Genomic DNA, 8,700 nt, shown 5'->3' with positions numbered 1-8,700 from the left:
AAAGCCAACATTTATTTTTACATTTTTGAAGATGTTATTTATATCCCGTACATGATAGTTTGTATCAATGATAGTGGGTTAGTTTTATCTGGAGTACCTTTACATTTCTAAAGTGTATCTTTTATACCAAAACTCACCACATAATTTTAGTTTCAAGATAGCATATAAAGTGTCTGTGTGGTATCTTAGTCTGCCGCAGAGGATCCCAACTATTATTATTATTATTATTTGTTTTAAAATGTTTAAAAAAATGCATTACCCTAATAAAAGTCAATGAACTATATTTACTGGGCAATTTTATTAAGTGAAGAGGATGCTATAAGATTTCAGTATATTTTAAAATTCATTTTGTAAGTGGTCATAATTTCTGTTTTTATTTTAGCAAACTCCTCAGCCCAGAGACTTAATTTAATCATTTTTGCCTTAAAAAGCGATAGAAAAGAGATTACACAGGTAGAGTATGCTGTAAGCAAACATTTATAATCGCTAAACTGCTTTACTTTTGTTACTGTGCTAATGATTTAATGGAAAAAATGACCTTACTTTTGCACAAAAAATTAATTAAAGTAAATAAAGCTGCTATTATTGACTTTTCTTATAAAATTAATGATAAACTTTTCTAACAAGGAACATTTCTGCTGTAACTGTGCATTTAAAAATACCACTGTGGATAAAGGCAGGGTGGATTTTTATTTTCAGTGTTGTGATTAGCTTATTTCAAATACTCTTATTCTTCTGATCATTTAAAGGAATGTTGAAGTTTAGATTATTCTATTTAACCTAGGTTCCACAACTAATGCCAAAGTCTGTTTATTATTCTATTTTATTTAATAGCCAAGAATTTGTTCTAAGTGCTATTAACGTTTTTTTTTTTTAAAGAATTAATCATTTCTTTTTCCTTTTTAATCTTGTAATGGCTCTAAAGTGGAATCTCAGTCCTAACCCTTCCATTTGCATGCTAAACCTTTCATTTAGTTTACTTTGAACATTATTTTGAGCTCAGGTTTTTGACCACAAAACTTCATGAGTTTTTCTTTTTCTTCATGCATTTGCTTTTTTAAAAGATTTTTCTGGATGTGGACCATTTTTAAAGTCTTTATTGAATTTGTTACAATGTTGCTTCTGTTTTATGTTTTGGTTTTTTGGCCATGAGGCATGTGGGATCTTAGCTCCCCAACCAGGGATCGAACCCTCACCTCCTGCATTGGAAGGCGAAGTCTTAACCACTGGGTGACCAGGGAAATCATTGCATTTTTTTTTTTCTTCCTGTGCTGTTTGTGGTTCCTTTCTGTCTGTCGTTTAAAAGCAAAGGATAAGTCCAACCAGGGCAGTGGGGTCATGTTAAGGAAGCTGAGGGGCAATGACACTGTATAAGTGAGTTGTCTAGATCCTTGCAAATTCACTAGATCATTGCACAGCATGTAAATTTTCTTTGGGTACAAGAACATTATTATTAACCATGACATGGCATGCAATATTTATAATGTCTAGTTTGTGAATTAGATTGATTTTTGAGATGGTTAACATTTGTTGTCTTCTTAGGAAGATAAACACTTGTTTTTTTTATAGAATTATCAAACGAACTTAAAGTGGTCTCATAAGGTTATCTGAGGTCACCTTTCTCTGGGCCAATCTTGTCTTGTTTCCCTTGCATGTTAAAGATAATATTCTAGTTATATCCAAGTACACATAGGGATTTGTCATGGAATGGGGATTTGAAAAAGAATTTTATGAGCACTGTAATATTAGATGCTAACTACTTTGAATATGCCATTAAAAGCAATGAAAGATTTATCTTTTGATAAATTTCTGGGACCTAGTGAAAATCCTTAGGCACTCAAGTATTTTACCCCATAGTGCATTAACACATTTATATTCCAGATAAACGTCTCAGAAATGACTGTTTTTAGGCCCACTTTAGGAAGGGCATATTTTGCATATAAAATATTATGATACAGTGACAGAATATTACAGCATTTAGTGAATGATTTTGTGAATACTCTCCCAAGTGTTTTTAGGATGCCAAGTGTATCTAAATTACATTATGTACATTTGGCTTACTTATACAAAATGTATTTATTTATAGAAAAAGTAGTTTTTGAGATGATTCTTTAACATATGTGAATAACTTCCAGTGATTTTTTTTTTCCAAGGAATAAGATTTGAGTTGGTATGAACATGAGAGTTCCTGACAATGGTAAGCTTTGTTGCTTAACACTTCCTTTGTGGATTTATAAATAAGGACTTATGTTCTAAAGATGTGCACAGCGCAGAGGAAACGCTTGAGGCAGTAGACATATACTATTACATATACAGATACTCAATTGCTTTGACACTAATTAGGGCATAAATAATGGCATACCTAACCAAAGGCAAGCAAAACATTTGTGTAGTCATTAAAGTAAAATTTACTTCTTCACAGGTTCAAAGTTCATGTTTAAAGCAGTCTAGGTCAGTGAGACAAAACATAAACTAGTAGACTTATGCACAGTGCCTAGCCGTTCGCTGTACTGAGTGCACTGAACTCCCACTGAGAGTCTAGGATCTGGAGCCTTCTGGAACTAGGGAGTGTTGACATATTTAATAGGACAATCCTTGTCTTAGAGCTTTTTATTTTCCATCAGGGTACATAAGATTATCCATACCTATCTTGCTCCCCTTGTTCATTTCTATTTAGAGTTTTTAAGGCAAGAATGAACCAATATTATGCTGATATCAGGAGCCCTTCTGATGATTATGCTGATATCAGGAATTTATGCTGATATCAGGAATTAGATTAGTTGCTTAGTTTAAAGCTCTCTGTTTTAGAAAAATAAAGGGAGGAAGCATGCTCCCATGGAATGATAGCTTTAGGAGCCTTTAGGAGTACCCTGGGGAATAGTTGTGAACAGTTGGATATAAATGTGAGAGTTGACTAAATGCAAGATGATTGTTATTTCATCACTCAATAATTTAATGCACTGTATCATATACAAGATAGACTGAGATTCCTGGCACTTCCTGTGAGCATTGTAATAAAAGTAGCAATCATTGTAACTAACCAAACACTTAAGTTTGCTGAGAGTTGCAGACTACTAGCTGTTTTAACTTTTGAGCAAATTTACCTGGCCTATCTATGCCTCAGTTTCCTTTTCTGTAATTGTGACAAAAAGTAGTCTGGCATATGATGAATTCCCAGTAAGGTATGGTTATTTCTATTGCCACCATCTCATTAGGTCGTGAGAATATAAGCCGTTTTAATTTCAATTTCATCTTCCACTCATTCTTTTTATAGTTGTACTTGGTAGTTTGTAATATTTTCAACCTGAAGGGCCATTTTTGTGTTTATTTAATTGGCAAATCTTGACAGCAAATCCTCTATGTGCTACTCTAGGAACACAGAGAATACAAAGAAGAAAATCCATAGCCACTTCTGCCAAGTCTCTTAGAGTTTAATAAGAAGGACATGCATGAAAACAGGGCTTCCCAGGTGGCTCAGCAGTAAAGGAGCTGCCTGCCTATGTAGGAGAGGTGGGTTTGATCCCTGGGTCGGGAAGATCCCCTAGAGGAGGGCATGGCCATGCACTTCAGTATTCTTGCCTGGAGAATCCCATGGACAAAAGAGCCTGGTGAGCTCTGTCCACAGAGTGGCCACGAGTGGCACGACTGAGCGCAGCACACAGCACAAGAAAACGCTCTCAGCCCAGTATGTTAATGGCTCTAAATAGGGACCTCCAAGCCCTGTGCTGGGATGGAGCACTCAAGTATTCCTGGGAGCATCTCTTGCAGAGAAAGTAAGAGTTTACTTCTAAGGCAAAAGGAAATGTAAGATTAAAGACCTAGAAATACAAAAAGTCCTAGGGTTTTCTAGAAAATGCTGGCACATAAAATCTGAAGGAGAATATATTGGCAGACTCAGTTAGATTTGATAATCAGAACCTGGGTTCTGCAAAGCCATACAAAGAAATTTATATTTTATACTTTGACTAATTGTCAACCCATGAAACTTCAACTGGGAAGTGAAATCGTTGGATTAACTTTTCATAAAGATCACTCTGCCTAGATATGGAGGATGGATTGAGGGTGAGAAGTTGCTTTAAGAAATAGAGAATGTTGCAAATGTCTAGAGAAAAGATGGGTCTCTGAATTAAGGCAACACAGCAAAGGAGACTGGCATGTGGTCTGTCTTGGTCTCTGAGGTGCACAGGTGATTCAGGCTCCCCTCCTCTATTCTAGAATTCTTTCAGCAGTGTCTTGTTCTTGAACAGATGTTAGCCATTCTTGTGAGGGGGGGAGCAAAATCAGGAAGCATCTATGTCACCATCTTGGTGGTGTCACTCTCCTTACTTTTTTGAAAGTGGTTACTTATGGGGAGATGAATAGGATTGAGAGAGGGTGAAAATTTTTTTTCCATTTTATTATACAGATATCTGCACTGGTAATTCCCCCCACCCCCCACATACCATGTACTCATTGGTGAGTTTTATAAATTAAAAAAATTGATAAAATTTTCTCACCATCAAATAAAATTAACCAAAAGGCACCTACTCCTCATTGTTTTCTTGTGGGTTTGGAATGTTTTCTGTCACTGAAATGTATACCTTGAAAGTTGTGACTATCTTAACTTGAGAAATAATTTCATAATCATGTAGCAAACTGTATTTTATTTCTGATTATTTTATATTTTATTATCGAAGACATATTTGTCACTTACTACTTAATAACATTTTTTGCTTTTCTTAAAGAATGTATAGTGTACCAAAAGAAATCATCTATCAAGATTGTCACAACAGCCTTTGGCTGTGAGAATATCAAGAAATGACTGATAATTAGTTTTCATCAGAGAGAAGAGAGAAGTAAAGAAGAATAAATCTGTTACCATATTTGTGAGTCAATCTAGGATTGAGAGTCCTATTTTTTCTTCCATGTGAATGACTTTATTTTTTTTAATTATAATTCTATTTTAGAAGGATAAATAGCACATGAATACTTCAGATTTGTAACGTCCTTGAAAAGTTTATTAACGATAAAATTTGTTCATTTAAAGAGGAGCGATATTTAAATTAAATATATATACTGCTGCAAAGAGTATAAGTTTGTTTTAATGGGTTATGGAAAAAATACTTGTTCTTCATGACTTACATGTATCAAGGAGACAAGAATTTTAATGGCTCTTGGTGTTTGTTGTTGTCTTAAACATTATGTTAGCTTCAGTTGTACAACATAACTATTTGATATGTGAATATTTTGAAGAATAAATATATACCCGTATTTTTTCCTCTCATTGCAACTTACTTGTGAATAACACTAGGTTCTTTGAAAATATACTCTGTTTCCTGGTTCCCTTAAGAAAAGACCTGTTCAGGGTTCTCTGTATCACCTCTCAGCTTCAGACTCTAAGTTCAGAGTCAGGTTTGTCATATATCTTGTTGCTGACAAATCTTATGCAAAGAGCAACCCCAGCATCACAAGTGATGATGTGTTCTGTTTTTAAAGGCAGCTTCTGGGTGTCTAGGTCACATTTCAAAGCATCAGATCGCATGGTTCACTCCAAGGCTATGAATTCTTCTATGGACAGATGTTTGTGGAATATGACTTCTTTTTTAAAATTTTTGCTGTGATTATTTCCTTGAAGTTTCTACAAAGGTAAGCAAAAAAATCAAGGTTGTGGACTGTTTGGGGAGAAGAGTCATTGTTATTCCAACGATATTTTATTTATAAGTCAAGAAATGTCTCTTTTATACCATTCTTCTTTTTCAAGTTGTTGTTTAGTTGCTAAGTTGTGTTCAACTCTTTTTGTAACCCAGTGGACTGTAGCCTGGCAGTCTCCTCTGTCCATAGGATTTCCCAAACAAGAATACTGGAATTGGTTGCCATTTCCTTTTCCAGAGGATCTTCCCCATCCAGGGATTGAACCTATGGCTCTTGATTGGGAGGTGGATTCTTTACCAATGAGCCACCAGCAAAGCCCCCTTTTCAGGTAGAGATGTAAATGCTCAATCTTTTTGAAAAAAAAAAAGAAAAATACACGTGCTCTAAACAAAAATTGTACATTTAAGTTATGATCTTTTATGCTAAGGGAAAGGTGTATAAATGTTGATGCATATGAAGATACAACTCATTAAAATGAGCATTTGTTTTTACAAAGAATTAATACAATAGATTTGGCAAAAATAGGGATTTCATCCTTTAAAACAATAGGTCTGTATAAATCACAATTCCATGGAGAGGTGTAAAGCACCCATGTATTGCTAGAAAGATGCAACCATGTCTATGAAAAACATACTATCATATTTTATTTACATTTTGTGTATATTTTACTGAAAACTTAGGGTAAAAATCAAACATATTACCTATTGTTAAAAAAATCATGCGTGTAGCCTCCTGAAAATCTATTTCAAGGTTATGAATATTTACTAAAAAAAGACTCAATCTGTAATCAAAATAAATTATAGTTCAAGGACAAGATAATATCATGTTTAGAACTTAACAATCAAAAATCGGACAGAAGAACCATCACTGCAGATGCCCTTGAAGAGTGAACTGTATGCTTTTTTACTGATCCCAACCAAGCAAAGAATTTTTACCTGAAATAATTTTTTTTCAATTGTAAGTTAACTAGGCATGGCAACCCACTCCAGTATTCTTGCCTGGTGAATTTCATGGACAGAGGAGGCTGATAGGCTACAGTCCATAGGATCACAAAGAGTTGGACACAGGTGAGCAACTTTCACTTTGGGGCTTCCCAGGTGGTGCTAAGTGGTAAAGAACCCACCTGCCAGTACAGGAGACTTAAGAGACATGGGTTCCATTCCTGGGTCAGGAAGATCCCTGAAGGAGGGCATGGCAACCCACTCCAGTTTTCTTGCCTGGAGAATCCCATGGACAGAGGAGCCTGACGGGCTACAGTCCATAGTGTTGCAAACAGTTGCAAAAAGTCAGACATGACTAAAGTGACTGAGCATGCAGAGTCTTGAAGTTTTTGTTTTTTATCCTTGTGAAGATTTCCTGGTTAGCCAGTTCATAAAATGCAGCTCACTTGGAGCTCAAGGTACATTATGAGGTAGAGAATGACAAGATTTGGGTCTAGAGACAAAAGCAAGAGCTGGATCACCCAGGATCTTTAAGTGGCATTATCCTTATCCTGAGGGCAATGGGTCCCCAGCAACATAAATCACCAATAGATATTATCATTCTTATCGGAAGATGATGGTTTCTCTAAAGAAGACTTTTCTCTGGGGTCAAAATTGCCTAAAGAAGAAATTCACATTGAAGACAATGTATTCATTAATTAGTTAAGCAAATGCTTATTAGATTTCTATTAGTACCAGATAACATGAGGGATGTAAAAACGAAAAACACAGATGCTTAGTCTAATGGAGCAGTAACAAAAAGCAACAAATATGCTATATGGTAAGCAGTGCTGGAGTAGATGTATGCACGTTGTGTCATAGGAATGCAAGGACACATGTTTATTTCACGTTGTTGAAAATGAAAAAACCTATGACTATATATAGTTTTTCTATACACATAAAGCTTATAGAAATTATTTAAAAATACTTTTAGTGTTTGTGTGTGTGTATGAAATCCTCAAAGGTGTGTAAGACTTTTCTTACAAAAAATATTACACAATCGAACTTGATATGAGCTTGACACATTCATTGTTCTGAGTTGGCTTAAAACATTTTAGGCCTCAATATAATTTGATGTATAGAATGACTGTATTGCAAATCCCTCCACAGAAGAAATTGCTGAGACAAATACAGAATTATCTGCTCTGTTACTCAAGACTCTTAGTGTTAATTCATTGAAAAATGTATTGAGTACCTAGTATGTATCAGGCAATATGCTAGGACTGGGGATTAAAATGTAAAAGAAAGACATAGTCTTGGCTCCTCCAGAAAATACAATTTAGTGGGAAATATAGATAACTAGACAGTCAACCTCACATTGTTGTGTTTTTCTAGTTGGTGAACGTTTTCTTCTTCACTGGTAGTTGTCACTTCTCAGTATTGAGTTGTTTCAAAATCTGATTTGAGGTGATACTAATTAGTAGTTGTGAATGAGTAATGCTGTCTTTTCCCATTCAGAAGCAACCTGCTTTGTTTATTATTCCTAAAACAATAACATCATAAATATGGAATTGGTTAACATATATAATGTCTTATCTATTCAGTTGGCTTGTTTAAACCTTTTGGGAACAAGCCAGTTACAAATGAATGAATAATTATTTACCACTGTCGTTGATGAAGTATTTTCTATGTATCCTTTACATTCAGTAACTCATTTAATCATCAGAACAACCCTGTGAAGAGGATCTTATATTCCCCATTTTATTGAAAAGGGAACAGAAGCACTGAGATGTTAAGTAACTTGCCCAAACTCATACAGCCAACAAATTGGAACCAGAATTTTAGCACTGGTATCCAGGCCCCAGAGCCTTTGCTCTGAATCAATACACTATATTGACTCCAGAATGAATTAATGTATAAAACATTCCATTGTATATAAGGGAAAATTTTAAGTATCAAGAGTTCTAAACTATAAAGCTTTGATTGTCATTGATCGTGACGTAATCTGATTGTCACAAAAAGTTTAGGGGATCTTTAAAAGTATTTCATTTGACTGCAAGTATAAAATAGGAAAAAAGGTAAAGTCAGTGATAATGACGTATTGTAAGAATTTAATAAATATTTGTTGGGTGGCAATCATGAGACATGT

This window comes from Muntiacus reevesi, chromosome 3 (genome assembly GCF_963930625.1).
Source record: "Muntiacus reevesi chromosome 3, mMunRee1.1, whole genome shotgun sequence".
NCBI classification, from domain to species: Eukaryota; Metazoa; Chordata; class Mammalia; order Artiodactyla; family Cervidae; genus Muntiacus; species Muntiacus reevesi.
Note: the sequence above shows the minus strand (reverse complement) of the source record.